Raw genomic sequence first — 27637 nt, forward strand, 5'->3', positions numbered from 1 at the left:
GACTGTCTCCGTGGCGCAATGGGCTAGCGCGATCGGCTGTTAACCGAAAGGTTGGAGTTTCGAGCCCTCCCGGTGGTGGTGCGGCGCTTTATTTCTTTGGGGTGATAGCTCTGAATAAATGTTTTGACGGTGGTGAGAGTGGAGCAGGACTGTCTTCGTGGCGCAATTGGCTTACGCGATCAGCTGTTAACCGAAACGTTGGAGGTTCGAGCCCTCCCGGGAGTGGTGTGTTGCTTTTTTCTTTGCACTGATAGCTCTGAAGAAAGGGCCTGACGGTGGTGAGAGTGGAGCACGACTGTCCCCGTGGCGAAATGGGCTAACGCAATCGGCTGTTAACCGAAAGGTTAGAGTTTTGAGCCCTCCCGGGAGTGGTTTGTTGCTTTTTTCTTTGCACTGATAGCTTTGAAGATATGTTCTGATGGTGGTGAGAGTGGAGCAGGACTGTCTCCGTGGCGCAATTGGCTTGCGCGATCGGCTATTAACCGAAAGGTTGGAGGTTCGTGCCCTCCCAGGAGTGGTGTGTTGCTTTTTTCTTTGTGGTAATAGCTTTGAAGATATGTTCTGATGGTGGTGAGAGTGGAGCACGACTGTCTCCATGGCGCAATTGGCTAGCGCGATCGGCTGTTAACCAAAGGTTGGAGTTTCGAGCCCACCCGATGGTGGTGCGGCGCTTTTTTTTCTTTTTTTTTTACACTGATAGCTTTGAAAATATGTTCTGATAGTGGTGAGAGTGGAGGAGGACTGTCTCCGTGGCGCAATCGGCTTGCGTGATCGGCTGTTAACCGAAAGGTTGGAGGTTCGAGCCCACCCGGTGGTGGTGCGGCGCTTTTTTTTCTTTGGGCTGATAGCTTTGAAGATATGTTCTGATGGTGGTGAGAAGGGAGCAAGACTGTCTCCGTGGCGCAATTGGCTAGCGCGGTCGGCTGTTAACCGAAAGGTTGGAGTTTCGAGCCCTCCCGGGAGTGGTGTGTTGCTTTATTCTTTGTGGTAATAGCTTTCAAGATATGTTCTGATGGTGGTGAGAGTGGAGCACGACTGTCTCCATGGCGCAATTGGCTAGCGCGATCGGCTGTTAACCGAAAGGTTGGAGTTTTAGCCCACCCGATGGTGGTGCGGCGCTTTTTCTTTCTTTGGGGCGATAGCTCTGAAGAAATGGTCTGACGGTGGTGAGAGTGGAGCACGACTGTCTCTGTGGCGCAATTGGCTAGCGCGATCGGTTGTTAACCGAAAGGTTGGAGGTTCGAGCCCACCCGGTGGTGGTGCGGCGCTTTTTTTCTTTGGGCTCATAGCTCTGAAGAAATGTTCTGACGGTGGTGAGAGTGGAGCAGGACTGTCCCCGTGGCGCCATTGGCTAGCGCGATCGGCTGTTAACCAAAAAGTTGGAGGTTCGAGCCCTCCCGGGTGGGGTGTGTTGCTTTTTTCTTTGCGCTGATAGCTTTGAAGATATTTTCTGATGGTGGTGAGCGTGGAGCACGATTGTCTCTGTTGCGCAATTGGCTAGTGCGATCGGCCGTTAACCGAAAGTTTGGAGGTTCGAGCCCACCTGGTGGTGGTGCGGCGCTTTTTTTTCTTTGGGCTGATAGCTTGAAAGATATGTTCTAATGGTGGTGAGAGTGGAGCAGGACTGTCTCCGTGGCGCAATTGGCCAGCGCGATTGGCTGTTAACCGAAAAGTTGGAGGTTCGAGCCCTCCCGGGAGTGGTGTGTTGCTTTTTTCTTTGTGCTGATAGGTTTGAAGATATGTTCCGATGGTGGTAAGAGTGGAGCGCGACTGTCTCCGTGGCGCAATTGGCTAGTGCGATCGGCTGTTAACCGAAAGGTTGGAGGTTCGAGCCCAACCGGTGGTGGTGCGGCGCTTTTTTTTCTTTGGGCTGATAGCTTTGAAGATATGTTCTGATGGAGGTGAGAAGGGAGCAAGTTTATCTCCGTGGCGCAATGGGCTAGCCTGATCGGCTGTTAACCGAAAGGTTGGAGTTTCGAGCCCGCCCGGGAGTGGTGTGTTGCTTTTTTCTTTGCGCTGATAGCTTTGAATATATGTTCTGATGGTGGTGAGAGCGAAGCAAGACTGTCTCCGTGGCGCAAAGGGCTAGCGCGATCGGCTGTTAACCGAAAGGTTCGAGTTTCGAGACCTCCCGGGAGTGGTGTGTTGCTTTTTTCTTTGCGCTGATAGCTTTGAAGATATGTTCTGATGGTGGTGAGAGTGGAGCAGGACTGTCCCCGTGGCGCCATTGGCTAGCGCGATCGGCTGTTAACCAAAAAGTTGGAGGTTCGAGCCCTCCCGGGTGGGGTGTGTTGCTTTTTTCTTTGCGCTGATAGCTTTGAAGATATGTTCTGATGGTGGTGAGAGTGGAGCAGGACTGTCTCCGTGGCGCAATGGGCTAGCGCGATCGGCTGTTAACCGAAAGGTTGGAGTTTCGAGCCCTCCCGGTGGTGGTGCGGCGCTTTTTTTCTTTGGGGTGATAGCTCTGAATAAATGTTTTGACGGTGGTGAGAGTGGAGCAGGACTGTCTTCGTGGCGCAATTGGCTTACGCGATCGGCTGTTAACCGAAAGGTTGGAGGTTCGAGCCCTCCCGGGAGTGGTGTGTTGCTTTTTTCTTTGCACTGATAGCTCTGAAGAAATGGTCTGACGGTGGTAGAGTGGAGCACGACTGTCCCCGTGGCGAAATGGGCTAACGCAATCGGCTGTTAACCGAAAGGTTGGAGTTTCGAGCCCTCCCGGGAGTGGTGTGTTGCTTTTTTCTTTGCACTGATAGCTTTGAAGATATGTTCTGATGGTGGTGAGAGTGGAGCAGGACTGTCTCCGTGGCGCAATTGGCTTGCGCGATCGGCTGTTAACCGAAAGGTTGGAGGTTCGAGCCCTCCCAGGAGTGGTGTGTTGCTTTTTTCTTTGTGGTAATAGCTTTGAAGATATGTTCTGATGGTGGTGAGAGTGGAGCACGACTGTCTCCATGGCGCAATTGGCTATCGCGATCGGCTGTTAACCAAAGGTTGGAGGTTCGAGCCCACCCGGTGGCGGTGCGGCGCTTTTTCTTTCTTTGGGGCGATAGCTCTGAAGAAATGGTCTGACGGTGGTGAGAGTGGAGCACGACTGTCTCTGTGGCGCATTTGGCTAGCGCGATCGGCTGTTAACCGAAAGGTTGGAGGTTCGAGCCCACCCGGTGGTGGTGCGGCGCTTTTTTTCTTTGGGCTGATAGCTCTGAAGAAATGTTCTGACGGTGGTGAGAGTGGAGCAGGACTGTCCCCGTGGCGCCATTGGCTAGCGCGATCGGCTGTTAACCAAAAAGTTTGAGGTTCGAGCCCTCCCGGTTGGGGTGTGTTGCTTTTTTCTTTCCGCTGATAGCTTTGAAGATATTTTCTGATGGTGGTGAGCGTGGAGCACGATTGTCTCCGTTGCGCAATGGGCTAGCGCGATTGGCCGTTAACCGAAAGGTTGGAGGTTCGAGCCCACCTTGTGGTGGTGCTGCGCTTTTTTTCTTTGGATGATAGCTTGAAAGATATGTTCTAATGGTGGTGACAGTGGAGCAGGACTGTCTCCGTGGCGCAATTGGCCAGCGCGATCGGCTGTTAACCGAAAAGTTGGAGGTTCGAGCCCTCCCGGGAGTGGTGTGTTGCTTTTTTCTTTGTGCTGATAGCTTTGAAGATATGTTCCGATGGGGGTAAGAGTGGAGCGCGACTGTCTCCGTGGCGCAATTGGCTAGTGCGATCGGCTGTTAACCGAAAGGTTGTAGGTTCGAGCGCACCCGGTGGTGGTGCGGCGCTTTTTTTCTTTGGGCTGATAGCTTTGAAGATATGTTCTTATGGAGGCGAGAAGAGAGCAAGTTTGTCTCCGTGGCGCAATGGGCTAGCCCGATCGGCTGTTAACCGAAAGGTTGGAGTTTCGAGCCCGCCCGGGAGTGATGTGTTGCTTTTTTCTTTGCGCTGATAGCTTTGAATATATGTTCTGATGGTGGTGAGAGCGGAGCAAGACTGTCTCCGTGGCGCAAAGGACTAACGCGATCGGCTGTTAACCGAAAGGTTCGAGTTTCGAGCCCTCCCGGGAGTGGTGTGTTGCTTTTTTCTTTGAGCTAATAGCTTTGAAGATATGTTCTGATGGTGGTGAGAGTGGAGCAGGACTGTCTCCGTGGCGCAATTGGCTAGCGCGATCGGCTGTTAACCGAACGTTTAGAGGTTCGAGCCCACCCGGTGGTGGTGCGGTGCTTTTTTTTCTTTGTGCTGATAGCTTTGAAGATATGTTCTGATGGTGGTGAGAGTGAAGCAAGACTGTCTCCGTGGCGCAATGGGCTAGCGCGATCGGCTGTTAACCGAAAGGTTGGAGTTTCGAGCCCTCCCGGTGGTGGTGCGGCGCTTTTTTTTCTTTGGGGTGATAGCTCTGAATAAATGTTTTGACGGTGGTGAGAGTGGAGCAGGACTGTCTCCGTGGCGCAATCGGCTTGCGCGATCGGCTGTTAACCGAAAGGTTGGAGGTTCGAGCCCACCCGGTGGTGGTGCGGCGCTTTTTTTTCTTTGCACTGATAGCTTTGAAGATATATTCTGATGGTGGTGAGAGTGGAGCAAGACTGTCCCCGTGGCGCAATGGGCTACCGCGATCGGATGTTAACCGAAAGGTTAGAGTTTCAAGCCCTCCCGGGAGTGGTGTGTTGCTTTTTTCTTTGCACTGATAGCTTTGAAGATATGTTCTGATGGTGGTGAGAGTGGAGCAGGACTGTCTCCGTGGCGCAATTGGCTTGCGCGATCGGCTGTTAACCGAAAGGTTGGAGTTTCGAGCACTCCCGGGAGTGGTGTGTTGCTTTTTTTCTTTGTGGTAATAGCTTTTAGGATATGTTCTGATGATGGTGAGAGTGGAGCAGGACTGTCTCCGTGGCGCAATTGGCTTGCGCGATCGGCTGTTAACCGAAAGGTTGGAGTTTCGAGCCCTCCCGGGAGTGGTGTGTTGCTTTTTTTCTTTGGGCTCATAGCTCTGAAGAAATGTTCTGACGGCGGTGAGAGTGGAGCAGGACTGTCCCCGTGGCGCCATTGGCTAGCGCGATCGGCTGTTAACCAAAAAGTTGGATGTTCGAGCCCTCCCGGGTGGGGTGTGTTGCTTTTTTCTTTGCGCTGATAGCTTTGAAGATATTTTCTGATGGTGGTGAGCGTGGAGCACGATTGTCTCCGTTGCGCAATTGGCTAGTGCGATCGGCCGTTAACCGAAAGTTTGGAGGTTCGAGCCCACCTGGTGGTGGTGCGGCGCTTTTTTTTCTTTGGGCTGATAGCTTGAAAGATATGTTCTAATGGTGGTGAGAGTGGAGCAGGACTGTCTCCGTGGCGCAATTGGCCAGCGCGATTGGCTGTTAACCGAAAAGTTGGAGGTTCGAGCCCTCCCGGGAGTGGTGTGTTGCTTTTTTCTTTGTGCTGATAGCTTTGAAGATATGTTCCGATGGTGGTAAGAGTGGAGCGCGACTGTCTCCGTGGCGCAACTGGCTAGTGCGATCGGCTGTTAACCGAAAGGTTGGAGGTTCGAGCCCACCCGGTGGTGGTGCGGCGCTTTTTTTTCTTTGGGCTGATAGCTTTGAAGATATGTTCTGATGGAGGTGAGAAGGGAGCAAGTTTGTCTCCGTGGCGCAAAGGGCTAGCGCGATCGGCTGTTAACCGAAAGGTTCGAGTTTCGAGACCTCCCGGGAGTGGTGTGTTGCTTTTTTCTTTGCGCTGATAGCTTTGAAGATATGTTCTGATGGTGGTGAGAGTGGAGCAAGACTGTCTCCGTGCGCAATGGGCTAGCGCGATCGGCTGTTAACCGAAAAGTTGGAGTTTCGAGCCCTCCCGGTGGTGGTGCGGCGCTTTTTTTTCTTTGGGGTGATAGCTCTGAATAAATGTTTTGACGGTGGTGAGAGTGGAGCAGGACTGTCTCCGTGGCGCAATTGGCTTGCGCAATCGGCTGTTAACCGAAAGGTTGGAGGTTCGAGCCCACACGGTGGTGGTGCGGCGCTTTTTTTTTGCACTGATAGCTTTGAAGATATGTTCTGATGGTGGTGAGAGTGGAGCAAGACTGTCCCCGGGGCGCAATGGGTTACCGCGATCGGCTGTTAACCGAAAGGTTGGAGTTTCAAGCCCTCCCGGGAGTGGTGTGTTGCTTTTTTTCTTTGTGGTAATAGCTTTTAAGATATGTACTGATGGTGGTGAGAGTGGAGCAGGACTGTCTCCATGGCGCAATTGGCTAGCGCGATCGGCTGTTAACCGAAAGGTTGGAGTTTCGAGCCCACCCGGTGGTGGTGCGGCGCTTTTTTTTCTTTGGGCTGATAGCTTTGAAGATATGTTCTGATGGTGGTGAGAGCGGAGCAAGACTGTCTCCGTGGCGCAAAGGGCTAGCGCGATCGGCTGTTAACCGAAAGGTTCGAGTTTCGAGCCCTCCCGGGAGTGGTGTGTTGCTTTTTTCTTTGCGCTGATAGCTTTGAAGATATGTTCTGATGGTAGTGAGAGTGGAGCAGGACTGTCTCCGTGGCGCAATGGGCTAGTGCGATCGGCTGTTAACCGAAAGGTTGGAGTTTCGAGCCCTCCCGGTGGTGGTGCGGCGCTTTTTTTCTTTGGTGTGATAGCTCTGAATAAATGTTTTGACGGTGGTGAGAGTGGAGCAGGACTGTCTTCGTGGCGCAATTGGCTTACGCGATCGGCTGTTAACCGAAAGGTTGGAGGTTCGAGCCCTCCCGGGAGTGGTGTGTTGCTTTTTTCTTTGCACTGATAGCTCTGAAGAAATGGTCTGACGGTGGTGAGAGTGGAGCACGACTGTCCCCGTGGCGAAATGGGCTAACGCAATCGGCTGTTAACCGAAAGGTTGGAGTTTTGAGCCCTCCCGGGAGTGGTTTGTTGCTTTTTTCTTTGCACTGATAGCTTTGAAGATATGTTCTGATGGTGGTGAGAGTGGAGCAGGACTGTCTCCGTGGCGCAATTGGCTTGCGCGATCGGCTATTAACCGAAAGGTTGGAGGTTCGTGCCCTCCCAGGAGTGGTGTGTTGCTTTTTTCTTTGTGGTAATAGCTTTGAAGATATGTTCTGATGGTGGTGAGAGTGGAGCACGACTGTCTCCATGGCGCAATTGGCTAGCGCGATCGGCTGTTAACCAAAGGTTGGAGTTTCCAGCCCACCCGATGGTGGTGCGGCGCTTTTTTTTCTTTTTTCTTTGCACTGATAGCTTTGAAGATATGTTCTGATAGTGGTGAGAGTGGAGGAGGACTGTCTCCGTGGCGCAATCGGCTTGCGTGATCGGTTGTTAACCGAAAGGTTGGAGGTTCGAGCCCACCCGGTGGTGGTGCGGCGCTTTTTTTTCTTTGGGCTGATAGCTTTGAAGATATGTTATGATGGTGGTGAAAAGGGAGCAAGACTGTCTCCGTGGCGCAATTGGCTAGCGCGATCGGCTGTTAACCGAAAGGTTGGAGTTTCGAGCCCTCCCGGGAGTGGTGTGTTGCTTTTTTCTTTGTGGTAATAGCTTTCAAGATATGTTCTGATGGTGGTGAGAGTGGAGCACGACTGTCTCCATGGCGCAATTGGCTAGCGCGATCGGCTGTTAACCGAAAGTTTGGAGTTTCGAGCCCACCCGATGGTGGTGCGGCGCTTTTTCTTTCTTTGGGGCGATAGCTCTGAAGAAATGGTCTGACGGTGGTGAGAGTGGAGCACGACTGTCTCTGTGGCGCAATTGGCTAGCGCGATCGGCTGTTAACCGAAAGGTTGGAGGTTCGAGCCCACCCGGTGGTGGTGCGGCGCTTTTTTTCTTTGGGCTCATAGCTCTGAAGAAATGTTCTGACGGTGGTGAGAGTGGAGCAGGACTGTCCCCGTGGCGCCATTGGCTAGCGCGATCGGCTGTTAACCAAAAAGTTGGAGGTTCGAGCCCTCCCGGGTGGGTTGTGTTGCTTTTTTCTTTGCGCTGATAGCTTTGAAGATATTTTCTGATGGTGGTGAGCGTGGAGCACGATTGTCTCCGTTGCGCAATTGGCTAGTGCGATCGACCGTTAACCGAAAGTTTGGAGGTTCGAGCCCACCTGGTGGTGGTGCTGCGCTTTTTTTTCTTTGGGCTGATAGCTTGAAAGATATGTTATAATGGTGGTGAGAGTGGAGCAGGACTGTCTCCGTGGCGCAATTGGCCAGCGCGATTGGCTGTTAACCGAAAAGTTGGAGGTTCGAGCCCTCCCGGAAGTGGTGTGTTGCTTTTTTCTTTGTGCTGATAGGTTTGAAGATATGTTCCGATGGTGGTAAGAGTGGACCGCGACTGTCTCCGTGGCGCAATTGGCTAGTGCGATCGGCTGTTAACCGAAAGGTTGGAGGTTCGAGCCCACCCGGTGGTGGTGCGGCGCTTTTTTTTCTTTGGGCTGATAGCTTTGAAGATATGTTCTGATGGAGGTGAGAAGGGAGCAAGTTTGTCTCCGTGGCGCAATGGGCTAGCCTGATCGGCTGTTAACCGAAAGGTTGGAGTTTCGAGCCCGCCCGGGAGTGGTGTGTTGCTTTTTTCTTTGCGCTGATAGCTTTGAATATATGTTCTGATGGTGGTGAGAGCGAAGCAAGACTGTCTCCGTGGCGCAAAGGGCTAGCGCGATCGGCTGTTAACCGAAAGGTTCGAGTTTCGAGACCTCCCGGGAGTGGTGTGTTGCTTTTTTCTTTGCGCTGATAGCTTTGAAGATATGTTCTGATGGGGGTGAGAGTGGAGCAGGACTGTCTCCGTGGCACAATTGGCTAGCGAGATTGGCTGTTAACCGAAAGTTTGGAGGTTCGAGCCCACCCGGTGGTGGTGCGGCGCTTTTTTTTCTTTGTTCTGATAGCTTTGAAGATATGTTCTGATGGTGGTGAGAGTGAAGCAAGACTGTCTCCGTGGCGCAATGGGCTAGCGCGATCGGCTGTTAACCGAATGGTTGGAGTTTCGAGCCCTCCCGGTGGTGGTGCGGCGATTTTTTTTCTTTGGGCTGATAGCTCTGAAGAAATGTTCTGACGGTGGTGAGAGTGGAGCAGGACTGTCCCCGTGGCGCCATTGGCTAGCGCGATCGGCTGTTAACCAAAAAGTTGGAGGTTCGAGCCCTCCCGGGTGGGGTGTGTTGCTTTTTTCTTTGCGCTGATAGCTTTGAAGATATTTTCTGATTGTGGTGAGCGTGGAGCACGATTGTCTCCGTTGCGCAATTGGCTAGCGCGATCGGCCGTTAACCGAAAGGTTGGAGGTTCGAGCCCACCTGGTGGTGGTGCGGCGCTTTTTTTTTCTTTGGGCTGATAGCTTGAAATATATGTTCTAATGGTGGTGAGAGTGGAGCAGGACTGTCTCCGTGGCGCAATTGGCCAGCGCGATCGGCTGTTAACCAAAAAGTTGGAGGTTCGAGCCCTTCCGAGAGTGGTGTGTTGCTTTTTTCTTTGTGCTGATAGCCTTGAAGATATGTTCCGATGGTGGTAAGAGTGGAGCGCGACTGTCTCCGTGGCGCAATTGGCTAGTGCGATCGGCTGTTAACCGAAAGGTTGGAGGTTCGAGCCCACCCGGTGGTGGTGCGGCGCTTTTTTTTCTTTGGGCTGATAGCTTTGAAGATATGTTCTGATGGTGGTGAGAGTGGAGCAGGACTGTCTCCGTGGCGCAATTGGCTAGCGCGATTGGCTGTTAACCGAAAGTTTGGAGGTTCGAGCCCACCCGTTGGTGGTGCGGCGCTTTTTTTTCTTTGTTGTGATAGCTTTGAAGATATGTTCTGATGGTGGTGAGAGTGGAGCAAGACTGTCCCCGTGGCGCAATGGGCTACCGCGATCGGCTGTTAACCGAAAGGTTGGAGTTTCAAGCCCTCCCGGGAGTGGTGTGTTGCTTTTTTCTTTGCGCTGATAGCTTTGAAGATATGTTCTGATGGTTGTGAGAGTGAAGCAAGACTGTCTCCGTGCGCAATGGGCTAGCGCGATCGGCTGTTAACCGAAAAGTTGGAGTTTCGAGCCCTCCCGGTGGTGGTGCGGCGCTTTTTTTTCTTTGGGGTGATAGCTCTGAATAAATGTTTTGACGGTGGTGAGAGTGGAGCAGGACTGTCTCCGTGGCGCAATTGGCTTGCGCAATCGGCTGTTAACCGAAAGGTTGGAGGTTCGAGCCCACCCGGTGGTGGTGCGGCGCTTTTTTTTCTTTGCTTTGATAGCTTTGAAGATATGTTCTGATGGTGGTGAGAGTGGAGCAAGACTGTCCCCGTGGCGCAAGGGGCTACCGCGATCGGCTGTTAACCGAAAGGTTGGAGTTTCAAGCCCTCCCGGGAGTGGTGTGTTGCTTTTTTCTTTGCGCTGATAGCTTTAAAGATATGTTCTGATGGTGGTGAGAGTGGAGCAGGACTGTCTCCGTGGCGCAATTGGCTTGCGCGATCGGCTGTTAACCGAAAGGTTGGAGTTTCGAGCCCTCCCGGGAGTGGTGTGTTGCTTTTTTTCTTTGTGGTAATAGCTTTTAAGATATGTACTGATGGTGGTGAGAGTGGAGCAGGACTGTCTCCATGGCGCACTTGGCTAGCGCGATCGGCTGTTAACCGAAAGGTTGGAGTTTCGAGCCCACCCGGTGGTGGTGCGGCGCTTTTTTTTCTTTGGGCTGATATCTTTGAAGATATGTTCTGATGGTGGTGAGAGCGGAGCAAGACTGTCTCCGTGGCGCAAAGGGCTAGCGCGATCGGCTGTTAACCGAAAGGTTCGAGTTTCGAGCCCTCCCGGGAGTGGTGTGTTGCTTTTTTCTTTGCGCTGATAGCTTTGAAGATATGTTCTGATGGTGGTGAGAGTGGAGCAGGACTGTCTCCGTGGCGCAATTGGCTAGCGCGATCGGCTGTTAACCGAAAGGTTGGAGTTTCGAGCCCTCCCGGTGGTGGTGCGGCGCTTTTTTTCTTTGGGGTGATAGCTCTGAATAAATGTTTTGACGGTGGTGAGAGTGGAGCAGGACTGTCTTCGTGGCGCAATTGGCTTACGCGATCGGCTGTTAACCGAAAGGTTGGAGGTTCGAGCCCTCCCGGGAGTGGTGTGTTGCTTTTTTCTTTGCACTGATAGCTCTGAAGAAATGGTCTGACGGTGGTAGAGTGGAGCACGACTGTCCCCGTGGCGAAATGGGCTAACGCAATCGGCTGTTAACCGAAAGGTTGGAGTTTCGAGCCCTCCCGGGAGTGGTGTGTTGCTTTTTTCTTTGCACTGATAGCTTTGAAGATATGTTCTGACGGTGGTGAGAGTGGAGCAGGACTGTCTCCGTGGCGCAATTGGCTTGCGCGATCGGCTGTTAACCGAAAGGTTGGAGGTTCGAGCCCTCCCAGGAGTGGTGTGTTGCTTTTTTCTTTGTGGTAATAGCTTTGAAGATATGTTCTGATGGTGGTGAGAGTGGAGCACGACTGTCTCCATGGCGCAATTGGCTAGCGCGATCGGCTGTTAACCAAAGGTTGGAGTTTCGAGCCCACCCGATGGTGGTGCGGCGCTTTTTTTTCTTTGTGGTGATAGCTTCGATGATATGTTCTGATGGTGGTGAGAGTGGAGCAGGACTGTCTCCGTGGCGCAATTGGCTACCGCGATTGGCTGTTAACCGAAAGCTTGGAGTTTCGAACCCTCCCGGGAGTGGTGTGTTGCTTTTTTCTTTGCACTGATAGCTTTGAAGATATGTTCTGATGGTGGTGAGAGTGGAGCAGGACTGTCTCCGTGGCGCAATGGGCTAGTGCGATCGGCTGTTAACCGAAAGGTTGGAGTTTCGAGCCCTCCCGGTGGTGGTGCGGCGCTTTTTTTCTTTGGTGTGATAGCTCTGAATAAATGTTTTGACGGTGGTGAGAGTGGAGCAGGACTGTCTTCGTGGCGCAATTGGCTTACGCGATCGGCTGTTAACCGAAAGGTTGGAGGTTCGAGCCCTCCCGGGAGTGGTGTGTTGCTTTTTTCTTTGCACTGATAGCTCTGAAGAAATGGTCTGACGGTGGTGAGAGTGGAGCACGACTGTCCCCGTGGCGAAATGGGCTAACGCAATCGGCTGTTAACCGAAAGGTTGGAGTTTTGAGCCCTCCCGGGAGTGGTTTGTTGCTTTTTTCTTTGCACTGATAGCTTTGAAGATATGTTCTGATGGTGGTGAGAGTGGAGCAGGACTGTCTCCGTGGCGCAATTGGCTTGCGCGATCGGCTATTAACCGAAAGGTTGGAGGTTCGTGCCCTCCCAGGAGTGGTGTGTTGCTTTTTTCTTTGTGGTAATAGCTTTGAAGATATGTTCTGATGGTGGTGAGAGTGGAGCACGACTGTCTCCATGGCGCAATTGGCTAGCGCGATCGGCTGTTAACCAAAGGTTGGAGTTTCCAGCCCACCCGATGGTGGTGCGGCGCTTTTTTTTCTTTTTTCTTTGCACTGATAGCTTTGAAGATATGTTCTGATAGTGGTGAGAGTGGAGGAGGACTGTCTCCGTGGCGCAATCGGCTTGCGTGATCGGTTGTTAACCGAAAGGTTGGAGGTTCGAGCCCACCCGGTGGTGGTGCGGCGCTTTTTTTTCTTTGGGCTGATAGCTTTGAAGATATGTTATGATGGTGGTGAAAAGGGAGCAAGACTGTCTCCGTGGCGCAATTGGCTAGCGCGATCGGCTGTTAACCGAAAGGTTGGAGTTTCGAGCCCTCCCGGGAGTGGTGTGTTGCTTTTTTCTTTGTGGTAATAGCTTTCAAGATATGTTCTGATGGTGGTGAGAGTGGAGCACGACTGTCTCCATGGCGCAATTGGCTAGCGCGATCGGCTGTTAACCGAAAGTTTGGAGTTTCGAGCCCACCCGATGGTGGTGCGGCGCTTTTTCTTTCTTTGGGGCGATAGCTCTGAAGAAATGGTCTGACGGTGGTGAGAGTGGAGCACGACTGTCTCTGTGGCGCAATTGGCTAGCGCGATCGGCTGTTAACCGAAAGGTTGGAGGTTCGAGCCCACCCGGTGGTGGTGCGGCGCTTTTTTTCTTTGGGCTCATAGCTCTGAAGAAATGTTCTGACGGTGGTGAGAGTGGAGCAGGACTGTCCCCGTGGCGCCATTGGCTAGCGCGATCGGCTGTTAACCAAAAAGTTGGAGGTTCGAGCCCTCCCGGGTGGGTTGTGTTGCTTTTTTCTTTGCGCTGATAGCTTTGAAGATATTTTCTGATGGTGGTGAGCGTGGAGCACGATTGTCTCCGTTGCGCAATTGGCTAGTGCGATCGACCGTTAACCGAAAGTTTGGAGGTTCGAGCCCACCTGGTGGTGGTGCTGCGCTTTTTTTTCTTTGGGCTGATAGCTTGAAAGATATGTTATAATGGTGGTGAGAGTGGAGCAGGACTGTCTCCGTGGCGCAATTGGCCAGCGCGATTGGCTGTTAACCGAAAAGTTGGAGGTTCGAGCCCTCCCGGAAGTGGTGTGTTGCTTTTTTCTTTGTGCTGATAGGTTTGAAGATATGTTCCGATGGTGGTAAGAGTGGACCGCGACTGTCTCCGTGGCGCAATTGGCTAGTGCGATCGGCTGTTAACCGAAAGGTTGGAGGTTCGAGCCCACCCGGTGGTGGTGCGGCGCTTTTTTTTCTTTGGGCTGATAGCTTTGAAGATATGTTCTGATGGAGGTGAGAAGGGAGCAAGTTTGTCTCCGTGGCGCAATGGGCTAGCCTGATCGGCTGTTAACCGAAAGGTTGGAGTTTCGAGCCCGCCCGGGAGTGGTGTGTTGCTTTTTTCTTTGCGCTGATAGCTTTGAATATATGTTCTGATGGTGGTGAGAGCGAAGCAAGACTGTCTCCGTGGCGCAAAGGGCTAGCGCGATCGGCTGTTAACCGAAAGGTTCGAGTTTCGAGACCTCCCGGGAGTGGTGTGTTGCTTTTTTCTTTGCGCTGATAGCTTTGAAGATATGTTCTGATGGGGGTGAGAGTGGAGCAGGACTGTCTCCGTGGCACAATTGGCTAGCGAGATTGGCTGTTAACCGAAAGTTTGGAGGTTCGAGCCCACCCGGTGGTGGTGCGGCGCTTTTTTTTCTTTGTTCTGATAGCTTTGAAGATATGTTCTGATGGTGGTGAGAGTGAAGCAAGACTGTCTCCGTGGCGCAATGGGCTAGCGCGATCGGCTGTTAACCGAATGGTTGGAGTTTCGAGCCCTCCCGGTGGTGGTGCGGCGATTTTTTTTTCTTTGGGCTGATAGCTCTGAAGAAATGTTCTGACGGTGGTGAGAGTGGAGCAGGACTGTCCCCGTGGCGCCATTGGCTAGCGCGATCGGCTGTTAACCAAAAAGTTGGAGGTTCGAGCCCTCCCGGGTGGGGTGTGTTGCTTTTTTCTTTGCGCTGATAGCTTTGAAGATATTTTCTGATTGTGGTGAGCGTGGAGCACGATTGTCTCCGTTGCGCAATTGGCTAGCGCGATCGGCCGTTAACCGAAAGGTTGGAGGTTCGAGCCCACCTGGTGGTGGTGCGGCGCTTTTTTTTTCTTTGGGCTGATAGCTTGAAATATATGTTCTAATGGTGGTGAGAGTGGAGCAGGACTGTCTCCGTGGCGCAATTGGCCAGCGCGATCGGCTGTTAACCAAAAAGTTGGAGGTTCGAGCCCTTCCGAGAGTGGTGTGTTGCTTTTTTCTTTGTGCTGATAGCCTTGAAGATATGTTCCGATGGTGGTAAGAGTGGAGCGCGACTGTCTCCGTGGCGCAATTGGCTAGTGCGATCGGCTGTTAACCGAAAGGTTGGAGGTTCGAGCCCACCCGGTGGTGGTGCGGCGCTTTTTTTTCTTTGGGCTGATAGCTTTGAAGATATGTTCTGATGGTGGTGAGAGTGGAGCAGGACTGTCTCCGTGGCGCAATTGGCTAGCGCGATTGGCTGTTAACCGAAAGTTTGGAGGTTCGAGCCCACCCGTTGGTGGTGCGGCGCTTTTTTTTCTTTGTTGTGATAGCTTTGAAGATATGTTCTGATGGTGGTGAGAGTGGAGCAAGACTGTCCCCGTGGCGCAATGGGCTACCGCGATCGGCTGTTAACCGAAAGGTTGGAGTTTCAAGCCCTCCCGGTAGTGGTGTGTTGCTTTTTTCTTTGCGCTGATAGCTTTGAAGATATGTTCTGATGGTTGTGAGAGTGAAGCAAGACTGTCTCCGTGCGCAATGGGCTAGCGCGATCGGCTGTTAACCGAAAAGTTGGAGTTTCGAGCCCTCCCGGTGGTGGTGCGGCGCTTTTTTTTCTTTGGGGTGATAGCTCTGAATAAATGTTTTGACGGTGGTGAGAGTGGAGCAGGACTGTCTCCGTGGCGCAATTGGCTTGCGCAATCGGCTGTTAACCGAAAGGTTGGAGGTTCGAGCCCACCCGGTGGTGGTGCGGCGCTTTTTTTTCTTTGCTTTGATAGCTTTGAAGATATGTTCTGATGGTGGTGAGAGTGGAGCAAGACTGTCCCCGTGGCGCAAGGGGCTACCGCGATCGGCTGTTAACCGAAAGGTTGGAGTTTCAAGCCCTCCCGGGAGTGGTGTGTTGCTTTTTTCTTTGCGCTGATAGCTTTAAAGATATGTTCTGATGGTGGTGAGAGTGGAGCAGGACTGTCTCCGTGGCGCAATTGGCTTGCGCGATCGGCTGTTAACCGAAAGGTTGGAGTTTCGAGCCCTCCCGGGAGTGGTGTGTTGCTTTTTTTCTTTGTGGTAATAGCTTTTAAGATATGTACTGATGGTGGTGAGAGTGGAGCAGGACTGTCTCCATGGCGCACTTGGCTAGCGCGATCGGCTGTTAACCGAAAGGTTGGAGTTTCGAGCCCACCCGGTGGTGGTGCGGCGCTTTTTTTTCTTTGGGCTGATATCTTTGAAGATATGTTCTGATGGTGGTGAGAGCGGAGCAAGACTGTCTCCGTGGCGCAAAGGGCTAGCGCGATCGGCTGTTAACCGAAAGGTTCGAGTTTCGAGCCCTCCCGGGAGTGGTGTGTTGCTTTTTTCTTTGCGCTGATAGCTTTGAAGATATGTTCTGATGGTGGTGAGAGTGGAGCAGGACTGTCTCCGTGGCGCAATTGGCTAGCGCGATCGGCTGTTAACCGAAAGGTTGGAGTTTCTAGCCCTCCCGGTGGTGGTGCGGCGCTTTTTTTCTTTGGGGTGATAGCTCTGAATAAATGTTTTGACGGTGGTGAGAGTGGAGCAGGACTGTCTTCGTGGCGCAATTGGCTTACGCGATCGGCTGTTAACCGAAAGGTTGGAGGTTCGAGCCCTCCCGGGAGTGGTGTGTTGCTTTTTTCTTTGCACTGATAGCTCTGAAGAAATGGTCTGACGGTGGTAGAGTGGAGCACGACTGTCCCCGTGGCGAAATGGGCTAACGCAATCGGCTGTTAACCGAAAGGTTGGAGTTTCGAGCCCTCCCGGGAGTGGTGTGTTGCTTTTTTCTTTGCACTGATAGCTTTGAAGATATGTTCTGACGGTGGTGAGAGTGGAGCAGGACTGTCTCCGTGGCGCAATTGGCTTGCGCGATCGGCTGTTAACCGAAAGGTTGGAGGTTCGAGCCCTCCCAGGAGTGGTGTGTTGCTTTTTTCTTTGTGGTAATAGCTTTGAAGATATGTTCTGATGGTGGTGAGAGTGGAGCACGACTGTCTCCATGGCGCAATTGGCTAGCGCGATCGGCTGTTAACCAAAGGTTGGAGTTTCGAGCCCACCCGATGGTGGTGCGGCGCTTTTTTTTCTTTGTGGTGATAGCTTCGATGATATGTTCTGATGGTGGTGAGAGTGGAGCAGGACTGTCTCCGTGGCGCAATTGGCTACCGCGATTGGCTGTTAACCGAAAGCTTGGAGTTTCGAACCCTCCCGGGAGTGGTGTGTTGCTTTTTTCTTTGCACTGATAGCTTTGAAGATATGTTCTGATGGTGGTGAGAGTGGAGCAGGACTGTCTTCGTGGCGCAATCGGCTTGCGCGATCGGCTGTTAACCGAAAGGTTGGAGGTTCGAGCACCACCCGGTGGTGGTGCGGCGCTTTTTTTCTTTGCACTGATAGCTTTGAAGATATGTTCTGATAGTGGTGAGAGTGGAGGAGGACTGTCTCCGGGGCGCAATTGGCTTGCGTGATCGGCTGTTAACCGAAAGGTTGGAGGTTCGAGCCCACCCGGTGGTGGTGCGGCGCTTTTTTTTCTTTGGGCTGATAGCTTTGAAGATATGTTCTGATGGTGGTGAGAAGGGAGCAAGGCTGTCTGCGTGGCGCAATTGGCTAGCGCGATCGGCTGTTAACCGAAAGGTTGGAGTTTCGAGCCCTCCCGGGAGTGGTGTGTTGCTTTTTGCTTTGTGGTAATAGCTTTCAAGATATGTTCTGATGGTGGTGAGAGTGGAGCAGGACTGTCTCCATGGCGCAATTGGCTAGCGCGATCGGCTGTTAACCGAAAGGTTGGAGTTTCGTGCCCACCCGGTGGTGGTGCGGCGCTTTTTTTTTCTTTGGGCTGATAGCTCTGAAGAAATGTTCTGACGGTGGTGAGAGTGGAGCAGGACTGTCTCCGTGGCGCAATTGGCTAGCGCGATCGGCTGTTAACCGAAAGGTTGGAGGTTCGAGCCCACCCGGTGGCGGTGCGGCGCTTTTTCTTTCTTTGGGGCGATAGCTCTGAAGAAATGGTCTGACGGTGGTGAGAGTGGAGCACGACTGTCTCTGTGGCGCAATTGGCTAGCGCGATCGGCTGTTAACCGAAAGGTTGGAGGTTCGAGCCCACCCGGTGGTGGTGCGGCGCTTTTTTTTCTTTGGGCTGATAGCTCTGAAGAAATGTTCCGATGGTGGTAAGAGTGGAGCGCGACTGTCTCCGTGGCGCAATTGGCTAGTGCGATCGGCTGTTAACCGAAAGGTTGAAGGTTCGAGCCCACCCGGGGGTAGTGCGGCGCTTTTTTTTTCTTTGGGGCGATAGCTCTGAAGAAATGGTCTGACGGTGGTGAGAATGGAGCCCGACTGTCTCTGTGACGCAATTGGCTAGCGCGATCGGCTGTTAACCGAAAAGTTAGAGGTTCGAGCCCACCCGGTGGTGGTGCGGCGCTTTTTTTTCTTTGTGCTGATAGCTTTGAAGATATGTTCTGATGGTGGTGAGAGTGAAGCAAGACTGTCTCCGTGGCGCAATGGGCTAGCGCGATCGGCTGTTAACCGAAAGGTTGGAGTTTCGAGCCCACCCGGTGGTGGTGCGGCGCTTTTTTTTCCTTGGGCTGATAGCTTTGAAGATATGTTCTGATGGAGGTGAGAAGAGAGCAACTTTGTCTCCGTGGCGCAATGGGCTAGCCCGATCGGCTGTTAACCGAAAGGTTGGAGTTTCGAGCCCGCCCGGGAGTGATGTGTTGCTTTTTTCTTTGCGCTGATAGCTTTGAATATATGTTCTGATGGTGGTGAGAGCGGAGCAAGACTGTCTCCGTGGCGCAAAGGGCTAACGCGATCGGCTGTTAACCGAAAGGTTCGAGTTTCGAGCCCTCCCGGGAGTGGTGTGTCGCTTTTTTCTTTGAGCTAATAGCTTTGAAGATATGTTCTGATGGTGGTGAGAGTGGAGCAGGACTGTCTCCGTGGCGCAATTGGCTAGCGCGATCGGCTGTTAACCGAACGTTTAGAGGTTCGAGCCCACCCGGTGGTGGTGCGGTGCTTTTTTTTCTTTGTGCTGATAGCTTTGAAGATATGTTCTGATGGTGGTGAGAGTGAAGCAAGACTGTCTCCGTGGCGCAATGGGCTAGCGCGATCGGCTGTTAACCGAAAGGTTGGAGTTTCGAGCCCTCCCGGTGGTGGTGCGGCGCTTTTTTTTCTTTGGGGTGATAGCTCTGAATAAATGTTTTGACGGTGGTGAGAGTGGAGCAGGACTGTCTCCGTGGCGCAATTGGCTTGCGCGATCGGCTGTTAACTGAAAGGTTGGAGGTTCGAGCCCACCCGGTGGTGGTGCGGCGCTTTTTTTTCTTTGCACTGATAGCTTTGAAGATATATTCTGATGGTGGTGAGAGTGGAGCAAGACTGTCTCCGTGGCGCAATTGGCTTGCGCGATCGGCTGTTAACCGAAAGGTTGGAGTTTCGAGCCCTCCCGGGAGTGGTGTGTTGCTTTTTTTCTTTGTGGTAAAGCTTTTAGGATATGTTCTGATGATGGTGAGAGTGGAGCAGGACTGTCTCCGTGGCGCAATTGGCTTGCGCGATCGGCTGTTAACCGAAAGGTTGGAGTTTCGAGCCCTCCCGGGAGTGGTGTGTTGCTTTTTTTCTTTGTGGTAATAGCTTTTAAGATATGTACTGATGGTGGTGAGAGTGGAGCAGGACTGTCTCCATGGCGCAATTGGCTAGCGCGATCGGCTGTTAACCGAAAGGTTGGAGTTTCGAGCCCACCCGGTGGTGGTGCGGCGCTTTTTTTTCTTTGGGCTGATAGCTTTGAAGATATGTTCTGATGGTGGTGAGAGCGGAGCAAGACTGTCTCCGTGGCGCAAAGGGCTAGCGCGATCGGCTGTTAACCGAAAGGTTCGAGTTTCGAGCCCTCCCGGGAGTGGTGTGTTGCTTTTTTCTTTGCGCTGATAGCTTTGAAGATATGTTCTGATTGTGGTGAGAGTGGAGCAGGACTGTCTCCGTGGTGCAATGGGCTAGCGCGATCGGCTGTTAACCGAAAGGTTGGAGGTTCGAGCCCTCCCGGGAGTGGTGTGTTGCTTTTTTCTTTGCGCTGATAGCTTTGAAGATATGTTCTGATGGTGGTGAGAGTGGAGCACGACTGTCTCCGTGGCGCAGTTGGCTAGCGCGATCGGCTGTAAACCGAAAGGTTGGAGGTTCGAGCCCACCCGGTGATGGTGTGGCGCTTTTTTTCTTTGTGCTCATAGCTTTGAAGATATGTTCTGATGGTGCTGAGAGTGGAGCAGGACTGTCTCCATGGCGCAATTGGCTAGCGCGATCGGCTGTTAACCGAAAGGTTGAAGGTTCGAGCCCACCCGGGGGTAGTGCGGCGCTTTTTTTTTCTTTGGGGCGATAGCTCTGAAGAAATGGTCTGACGGTGGTGAGAATGGAGCCCGACTGTCTCTGTGACGCAATTGGCTAGCGCGATCGGCTGTTAACCGAAAAGTTAGAGGTTCGAGCCCACCCGGTGGTGGTGCGGCGCTTTTTTTCTGGGGGCTGATAGCTTTGAAGATATGTTCTGATGGTGGTGAGAGTAGAGCAGGACTGTCTCCGTGACGCAATTGGCTAGCGCGATCGGCTGTTAACCGAAAAGATGGAGGTTCGAGCCCACCCGGTGGTGGTGCGGCGCTTTTTTTTCTTTGGCTGATAGCATTGAAAATATGTTCTGATGGTGGTGAGAGTGGAGCAGGACTGTCTCCATGGCGCAATTGGCTAGCGCGATCGGCTGTTAACCAAAAGGTCGGAGGTTCAAGCCCACCCAGTGGTGGTATGCCGCTTTTTTTTCTTTGGGATGATAGCTTTGAAGATATGTTCTGATGGTGGTGAGAGTAGAGCAGGACTGTCTCCGTGGCGCAATTGGCTAGCGCGATCGGCTGTTGACCGAAAGGTTGGAGTTTCGAGCCCTCCCGGGAGTGGTGTGTTGCTTTTTTCTTTGCGCTGATAGCTTTGAAGATATGTTCTGATGGTGGTGAGAGTGGAGCAAGACTGTCTCCATGGCGCAATGGGCTAGCGCGATCGGCTGTTAACCGAAAGGTTGGAGGTTCGAGCCCACCCGGTGGTGGTGCAGCGCTTTTTTTTCTTTGCGCTGATAGCTTTGAAGATATGTTCTGATGATGGTGAGAGTGGAGCAAGACTGCCTCCGTGGCGCAATGGGCTAGTGCGATCAGCTGTTAACCGAAAGGTTGGAGTTTCGAGCCCTCCCGGGAGTGGTGTGTTGCTTTTTTTCTTTGCGGTAATAGCTTTGAAGATATGTTCTGATGGTGGTGAGAGGGGAGCAGGACTGTCTCCGTGGCGCAATCGGCTAGCGCGATCGGCTGTTAACTGAAACGTTGGAAGTTCGAGCCCACCCGGTGGTGGTGCAGGTGCGGCGCTTTTTTTTTCTTTGGGCTGATAGCTTTGAAGATATGTTCTGATGGTGGTGAGAGTGGAGCAGGACTGTCTCCGTGGCGCAATTGGCTAGCGCGATTGGCTGTTAACCGAGCGGTTGGAGTTTCGAGCCCACCCGGCGGTGGTGCGGCGCTTTTTTTATTTGGGCTGATAGCTTTGAAGATATGTTCTGATGGTGGTGAGAGTAGAGCAGGACTGTCTCCGTGGCGCAATTGGCAAGCGCGATCGGCTGTTAACCAAAAGGTTGGAGTTTCGAGCCCTCCCGGGAGTGGTGTGTTGCTTTTTTCTTTGCGCTGATAGCTTTGAAGATATGTTCTGATGGTGGTGAGAGTGGAGCAGGACTGTCTCCGTGGCGCAATTGGCTAGCGTGATCGGCTGTTAACCGAAAAGTTGGAGGTTCGAGCCCACACGGTGGTGGTGCGGCGCTTTTTTTCTTTGGGCTGATAGCTTTGAAGATATGTTCTGATGGTGGTTAGAGTGGAGCAGGACTGCCTCCATGGCGCAATTGGCTAGCGCGATCGGCTGCTAACCAAAAGGTCGGAGGTTCGAGCACACCCGGTGGTGGTATGGCGCTTTTTTTTGGGCTGATAGCTTTGAAGATATGTTCTGATGGTGGTGAGAGTAAAGCAGGACTGTCTCCGTGGCGCAATTGGCTAGCGCGATCGGCTGTTAACCGAAAGGTTGGAGGTTCGAGCCCTCCCGGGAGTGGTGTGTTGCTTTTTTTCTTTGCGCTGATAGCTTTGAAGATATGTTCTGATGGTGGTGAGAGTGGAGCAGGACTGTCTCCGTGGCGCAATGGGCTAGCGCGATCGGCTGTTACCCGAAAGGTTGGAGTTTCGAGCCCTCCCAGTGGTGGTGCGGCGCTTTTTTTCTTTGGGGTGATAGCTCTGAATAAATGTTTTGACAGTGTTGAGAGTGGAGCAGGACTGTCTTCGTGGCGCAATTGGCTTACGCGATCGGCTGTTAACCGAAAGGTTGGAGGTTCGAGCCCTCCCGGGAGTGGTGTGTTGCTTTTTTCTTTGCACTGATAGCTCTGAAGAAATGGTCTGACGGTGGTGAGAGTGGAGCACGACTGTCTCCGTGGCGAAATGGGCTAACGCAATCGGCTGTTAACCGAAAGGTTGGAGTTTCGAGCCCTCCCGGGAGTGGTGTGTTGGTTTTTTCTTTGCACTGATAGCTTTGAAGATATGTTCTGATGGTGGTGAGAGTGGAGCAGGACTGTCTCCGTGGTGCAATTGGCTTGCGCGATCGGCTGTTAACCGAAAGGTTGGAGGTTCGAGCCCTCCCAGGAGTGGTGTGTTGCTTTTTTCTTTGTGGTAATAGCTTTGAAGATATGTTCTGATGGTGGTGAGAGTGGAGCACGACTGTCTCCATGGCGCAATCGGCTAGCGCGATCGGCTGTTAACCGAAAGGTTGGAGTTTCGAGCCCACCCGATGGTGGTGCGGCGCTTTTTTTTCTTTGTGGTGATAGCTTTGATGATATGTTCTGATGGTGGTGAGAGTGGAGCAGGACTGTCTCCGTGGCGCAATTGGCTACCGCGATTGGCTGTTAACCGAAAGCTTGGAGTTTCGAACCCTCCCGGGAGTGGTGTGTTGCTTTTTTCTTTGCACTGATAGCTTTGAAGATATGTTCTGATGGTGGTGAGAGTGGAGCAGGACTGTCTTCGTGGCGAAATTGGCTTGCGCGATCGGCTGTTAACCGAAAGGTTGGAGGTTCGAGCCCACCCGGTGGTGGTGCGGCGCTTTTTTTTCTTTGCGCTGATAGCTTTGAAGATATGTTCTGATGGTGGTGAGAGTGGAGCAGGACTGTCTCCGTGGCGCAATGGGCTAGCGCGATCGGCTGTTAACCGAAAGGTTGGAGTTTCGAGCCCTCCCGGTGGTGGTGCGGCGCTTTTTTCCTTTGCGGTGATAGCTCTGAATAAATGTTTTGACGGTGGTGAGAGTGGAGCAGGACTGTCTTCGTGGCGCAATTGGCTTACCCGATCGGCTGTTAACCGAAAGGTTGGAGGTTCGAGCCCTCCCGGGAGTGGTTTGTTGCTTTTTTCTTTGCGCTGATAGCTTTGAAGATATGTTCTGATGGTGGTGAGAGTGGAGCAGGACTGTCTTCGTGGCGCAATTGGCTTGCGCGATCGGCTGTTAACCGAAAGGTTGGAGGTTCGAGCACCACCCGGTGGTGGTGCGGCGCTTTTTTTCTTTGCACTGATAGCTTTGAAGATATGTTCTGATAGTGGTGAGAGTGGAGCAGGACTGTCTCCGTGGCGCAATTGGCTAGCGCAATCGGCTGTTAACCGAAAGGTTGGAGTTTCGAGCCCACCCGGCGGTGGTGTGGCGCTTTTTTTTCTTTGGGCTGATAGCTTTGAAGATATGTTCTGATGGTGGTGAGAGTAGAGCAGGACTGTCTCCGTGGCGCAATTGGCTAGCGCGATTGGCTGTTAACCGGAAGGTTGGAGGTTCGAGCCCAACCGGTGGTGGTGGGCGCTTTTTTTTTCTTTGGGGTGATAGCTCTGAAGAAATGTTCTGACGGTGGTGAGAGTGGAGCACAATTGTCTCCGTGGCGCAATTGGCTAGCGCGATCTGCTGTTAACCGAAAGGTTGGAGGTTCGAGCCCACCCGGTGGTGGTGCGGCGCTTTTTTTTTCTTTGGGCTGATAGCTCTGAAGAAATGTTCTGACGGTGGTGAGAGTGGAGCAGGACTGTCTCCGTGGCGCAATTGGCTAGCGCGATCGGCTGTTAACCGAAAGGTTGGAGGTTCGAGCCCACCCGGTGGCGGTGCGGCGCTTTTTCTTTCTTTTGGGCGATAGCTCTGAAGAAATGGTCTGACGGTGGTGAGAGTGGAGCACGACTGTCTCTGTGGCGCAATTGGCTAGCGCGATCGGCTGTTAACCGAAAGGTTGGAGGTTCGAGCCCACCCGGTGGTGGTGCGGCGCTTTTTTTTCTTTGGGCTGATAGCTCTGAAGAAATGTTCTGACGGTGGTGAGAGTGGAGCAGGACTGTCCCCGTGGCGCCATTGGCTAGCGCGATCGGCTGTTAACCAAAAAGTTTGAGGTTCGAGCCCTCCCGGTTGGGGTGTGTTGCTTTTTTCTTTCCGCTGATAGCTTTGAAGATATTTTCTGATGGTGGTGAGCGTGGAGCACGATTGTCTCCGTTGCGCAATGGGCTAGCGCGATTGGCCGTTAACCGAAAGGTTGGAGGTTCGAGCCCACCTTGTGGTGGTGCTGCGCTTTTTTTCTTTGGATGATAGCTTGAAAGATATGTTCTAATGGTGGTGACAGTGGAGCAGGACTGTCTCCGTGGCGCAATTGGCCAGCGCGATCGGCTGTTAACCGAAAAGTTGGAGGTTCGAGCCCTCCCGGGAGTGGTGTGTTGCTTTTTTCTTTGTGCTGATAGCTTTGAAGATATGTTCCGATGGTGGTAAGAGTGGAGCGCGACTGTCTCCGTGGCGCAATTGGCTAGTGCGATCGGCTGTTAACCGAAAGGTTGTAGGTTCGAGCCCACCCGGTGGTGGTGCGGCGCTTTTTTTTCTTTGTGCTGATAGCTTTGAAGATATGTTCCGATGGTGGTAAGAGTGGAGCGCGACTGTCTCCGTGGCGCAATTGGCTAGTGCGATCGGCTGTTAACCGAAAGGTTGTAGGTTCGAGCGCACCCGGTGGTGGTGCGGCGCTTTTTTTTTTTGGGCTGATAGCTTTGAAGATATGTTCTGATGGAGGTGAGAAGAGAGCAAGTTTGTCTCCGTGGCGCAATGGGCTAGCCCGATCGGCTGTTAACCGAAAGGTTGAAGTTTCGAGCCCGCCCGGGAGTGATGTGTTGCTTTTTTCTTTGCGCTGATAGCTTTGAATATATGTTCTGATGGTGGTGAGAGCGGAGCAAGACTGTCTCCGTGGCGCAAAGGACTAACGCGATCGGCTGTTAACCGAAAGGTTCGAGTTTCGAGCCCTCCCGGGAGTGGTGTGTTGCTTTTTTCTTTGAGCTAATAGCTTTGAAGATATGTTCTGATGGTGGTGAGAGTGGAGCAGGACTGTCTCCGTGGCGCAATTGGCTAGCGCGATCGGCTGTTAACCGAACGTTTAGAGGTTCGAGCCCACCCGGTGGTGGTGCGGTGCTTTTTTTTCTTTGTGCTGATAGCTTTGAAGATATGTTCTGATGGTGGTGAGAGCTAAGCAAGACTGTCTCCGTGGCGCAATGGGCTAGCGCGATCGGCTGTTAACCGAAAGGTTGGAGTTTCGAGCCCTCCCGGTGGTGGTGCGGCGCTTTTTTTTCTTTGGGGTGATAGCTCTGAATAAATGTTTTGACGGTGGTGAGAGTGGAGCAGGACTGTCTCCGTGGCGCAATCGGCTTGCGCGATCGGCTGTTAACCGAAAGGTTGGAGGTTCGAGCCCACCCGGTGGTGGTGCGGCGCTTTTTTTTCTTTGCACTGATAGCTTTGAAGATATATTCTGATGGTGGTGAGAGTGGAGCAAGACTGTCCCCGTGGCGCAATGGGCTACCGCGATCGGATGTTAACCGAAAGGTTAGAGTTTCAAGCCCTCCCGGGAGTGGTGTGTTGCTTTTTTCTTTGCACTGATAGCTTTGAAGATATGTTCTGATGGTGGTGAGAGTGGAGCAGGACTGTCTCCGTGGCGCAATTGGCTTGCGCGATCGGCTGGTAACCGAAAGGTTGGAGTTTCGAGCACTCCCGGGAGTGGTGTGTTGCTTTTTTTCTTTGTGGTAATAGCTTTTAGGATATGTTCTGATGATGGTGAGAGTGGAGCAGAACTGTCTCCGTGGCGCAATTGGCTTGCGCGATCGGCTGTTAACCGAAAGGTTGGAGTTTCGAGCCCTCCCTGGAGTGGTGTGTTGCTTTTTTTCTTTGGGCTCATAGCTCTGAAGAAATGTTCTGACGGTGGTGAGAGTGGAGCAGGACTGTCCCCGTGGCGCCATTGGCTAGCGCGATCGGCTGTTAACCAAAAAGTTGGATGTTCGAGCCCTCCCGGGTGGGGTGTGCTGCTTTTTTCTTTGCGCTGATAGCTTTGAAGATATTTTCTGATGGTGGTGAGCGTGGAGCACGATTGTCTCCGTTGCGCAATTGGCTAGTGCGATCGGCCGTTAACCGAAAGTTTGGAGGTTCGAGCCCACCTGGTGGTGGTGCGGCGCTTTTTTTTCTTTGGGCTGATAGCTTGAAAGATATGTTCTAATGGTGGTGAGAGTGGAGCAGGACTGTCTCCGTGGCGCAATTGGCCAGCGCGATTGGCTGTTAACCGAAAAGTTGGAGGTTCGAGCCCTCCCGGGAGTGGTGTGTTGCTTTTTTCTTTGTGCTGATAGCTTTGAAGATATGTTCCGATGGTGGTAAGAGTGGAGCGCGACTGTCTCCGTGGCGCAACTGGCTAGTGCGATCGGCTGTTAACCGAAAGGTTGGAGGTTCGAGCCCACCCGGTGGTGGTGCGGCGCTTTTTTTTCTTTGGGCTGATAGCTTTGAAGATATGTTCTGATGGAGGTGAGAAGGGAGCAAGTTTGTCTCCGTGGCGCAATGGGCTAGCCCGATCGGCTGTTAACCGAAAGGTTGGAGTTTCGAGCCCGCCCGGGAGTGGTGTGTTGCTTTTTTCTTTGCGCTGATAGCTTTCAATATATGTTCTGATGGTGGTGAGAGCGAAGCAAGACTGTCTCCGTGGCGCAAAGGGCTAGCGCGATCGGCTGTTAACCGAAAGGTTCGAGTTTCGAGACCTCCCGGGAGTGGTGTGTTGCTTTTTTCTTTGCGCTGATAGCTTTGAAGATATGTTCCGATGGTGGTAAGAGTGGAGCGCGACTGTCTCCGTGGCGCAATTGGCTAGTGCGATCGGCTGTTAACCGAAAGGTTGGAGGTTCGAGCCCACCCGGTGGTGGTGCGGCGCTTTTTTTTCTTTGGGCTGATAGCTTTGAAGATATGTTCTGATGGTGGTGAGAGTGGAGCAAGACTGTCCCCGTGGCGCAATGGGCTACCGCGATCGGCTGTTAACCGAAAGGTTGGAGTTTCAAGCCCTCCCGGGAGTGGTGTGTTGCTTTTTTCTTTGCGCTGATAGCTTTGAAGATATGTTCCGATGGTGGTGAGAGTGAAGCAAGACTGTCTCCGTGCGCAATGGGCTAGCGCGATCGGCTGTTAACCGAAAAGTTGGAGTTTCGAGCCCTCCCGGTGGTGGTGCGGCGCTTTTTTTTCTTTGGGGTGATAGCTCTGAATAAATGTTTTGACGGTGGTGAGAGTGGAGCAGGACTGTCTCCGTGGCGCAATTGGCTTGCGCAATCGGCTGTTAACCGAAAGGTTGGAGGTTCGAGCCCACACGGTGGTGGTGCGGCGCTTTTTTTTTGCACTGATAGCTTTGAAGATATGTTCTGATGGTGGTGAGAGTGGAGCAAGACTGTCCCCGGGGCGCAATGGGTTACCGCGATCGGCTGTTAACCGAAAGGTTGGAGTTTCAAGCCCTCCCGGGAGTGGTGTGTTGCTTTTTTCTTTGCGCTGATAGCTTTGAAGATATGTTCTGATGGTGGTGAGAGTGGAGCAGGACTGTCTCCATGGCGCCATTGGCTTGCGCGATCGGCTGTTAACCGAAAGGTTGGAGTTTCGAGCCCTCCCGGGAGTGGTGTGTTGCTTTTTTTCTCTGTGGTAATAGCTTTTAAGATATGTACTGATGGTGGTGAGAGTGGAGCAGGACTGTCTCCATGGCGCAATTGGCTAGCGCGATCGGCTGTTAACCGAAAGGTTGGAGTTTCGAGCCCACCCGGTGGTGGTGCGGCGCTTTTTTTTCTTTGGGCTGATAGCTTTGAAGATATGTTCTGATGGTGGTG

Source organism: Rhipicephalus microplus, unplaced genomic scaffold (genome assembly GCF_043290135.1).
Source record: "Rhipicephalus microplus isolate Deutch F79 unplaced genomic scaffold, USDA_Rmic scaffold_13, whole genome shotgun sequence".
In the NCBI taxonomy this organism is placed as follows: domain Eukaryota; kingdom Metazoa; phylum Arthropoda; class Arachnida; order Ixodida; family Ixodidae; genus Rhipicephalus; species Rhipicephalus microplus.